The following is a 2,389-nucleotide window of genomic DNA, read 5'->3' on the forward strand; positions in this document are numbered from 1 at the left end:
TCACAAACACACACTCACACAAACACACACTCACACAAACACACACTCACACAAACACACACTCACACAAACACACACTCACACAAACACACTCACACAAACACACGCTCACACAAACACACACACGCTCACACAAACACACGCTCACACAAACACACGCTCACACAAACACGCTCACACGCTCACACGCTCACACACTCACACAAACACACACGCACACAAACAATCTGCCGTGCATTTGTTTAGCTGGGCGGTTGGTAGAAATCTGTCAGTAAAATCATGTTCTCTCTCTGTGTGTCTGCGCGTCCATCATATGTAGCTGCAGTACACAACTGTATGTGAAGAGTCCAGTCAGACTTTAGAACCAAACCCCTCTTTGACTGTCATATTCTGTTCTCCTAGCCTCTCACCATTGCAGAGTGTGGAATCGCCTTCGCGTTTGAGTAAATGGTCACACCCCCTCCTACTAGTAGTAGGGGATAAAGTACAGTAGTCTCAGACCGCAACAGAGGTGCCTTCTCAAGCGAACTTGACCCCACCGAGCATGCTAAAGTGTGCAAGTTGCCGTGCCGAACGTTGCCAAGTTCGCTTAGCCGAACTCGGCCCTGTTATGTTGGAGTTGCAACCCGATAATAGACACAGAACAGTAAACCATGTTCTGGCGAGAGCGTTTATCCCGACTGCCACTCAAAGTGGCTACTGGAGGGTGGGCACGGTGGCACAGTCGCTAGTGCTGTCGCCTCACAGCTAGAAGGTCCTGGGTTCGATTCCCGCTGGGGGCGTGTTGTCTCCTTCCACGTCATCAGTGCCCATACCTGAGGCGAAAGGGCCTTTCTGTGTGGAGTTTGCATGTTCTCCCCGTGTCCCCTAGGGTAGATACCCTCACTAAAACATGCAGTAATCCTGGTCTCTAAACTACCCTGGCCTGCCTGATGGATCGGAATAACGTGTTCCTTCCACGCGCTACGTCCGGCTGGGGAAACTCCCTGTCAGGTGAAAAGAAGCAGCTTGGACTCCTCATGCATAGAAGGAAGCATGAGGTCAGTCCGCTGCCCCCCCCCCCCCCCTCCCCAGGTTGGCAGCGGAAGTGTAGCGCCCCGGATTACATTAGATAATTGACACTAGGTGAAAAAATGGGTTTCAAAATCGTGGGATAACTTTTTTATAAAGTGGCTACTGGCCAATCACGGCGTGTCCTTAGTTAAACATGAAGGTGATTCCACAGTCGGCTCTCACCATGGTTTCTGCAGTGAGATGTGTATGTATGTCTCACCATGGTTTCTGCAGTGAGATGTGTATGTATGTCTCACCATGGTTTCTGTAGTGAGATGTGTATGTATGTCTCACCATGGTTTCTGCAGTGAGATGTGTATGTATGTCTCACCATGGTTTCTGCAGTGAGATGTGTATGTATGTCTCACCATGGTTTCTGCAGTGAGATGTGTATGTATGTCTCACCATGGTTTCTGCAGTGAGATGTGTATGTATGTCTCACCATGGTTTCTGCAGTGAGATGTCTATGTATTTGTTTAGTTAGTTTGTTGAGGTATTTGGAATAAATCACATACACAGGGTTGGATTCTATGCTTTTCATATCTCCCCTATTGTCGTTCGTCGTTTGGTTTGATTGCCGGTGGGGATATATTTTATGCCTGCTTCTGAACAACTTCTGAAATACATACAGTAGGCTATGTAGTCTGATATGTTTCATATATACAGTATGTCTGATATCACAATAAAAGAGAAATACATTAAACCATTTATGTTAACCACATCGCTGGCATCTCTGTTTTGGGGACAATAATCCAAAGTTATCTCTTTTTTTCTCCCCTCAAAATAGTGATGCGACACGTGAGCTTGCCGATCGATATTAGTATTTTTGTTGAGTGGTGCAACCACTCCCTTTAAGTGTGTGGGTGGCTGGGTGGAAGGCTGGGTGGGTATGAGCATGAAAACAGCATGGCTGTTTTTCACCACCTGTGCGCAACCCAACAAACACACAGGCACATATTAACTGTATATATCATGATTTCAGGTGTTACAGTACAGTGACAGTACAGTAGAGGATACAGTAGAAGGACCCCCACACGGTACCTCTGTCATTTCTCAACCGTTTCGGACGTGGGGCGGCTCGCCAGATTCGGCCTGGCCCCCTGGGCGCTTTCCTGTGGGTCTGGAACTTCCGTAGACCCCCACATGATAACTCTCTCATTTCTCTACCGTTTCGGACGTGGGGCGGCTTGCCGGAACCGGGCCGGCACCCTGGCCGTGGTCCTGTGGGTCTGGAACTTCCGGGGACCACCACACGGAGTTGCAACACTCACTTCACACGGGTGTTATTTGTTTTTTAACAAATCGAACCCAGTGTACATGCATACACTTTATGATA

This window comes from Protomyctophum parallelum (genome assembly GCF_964188405.1).
Source record: "Protomyctophum parallelum genome assembly, chromosome: 12".
Taxonomy (NCBI): domain Eukaryota; kingdom Metazoa; phylum Chordata; class Actinopteri; order Myctophiformes; family Myctophidae; genus Protomyctophum; species Protomyctophum parallelum.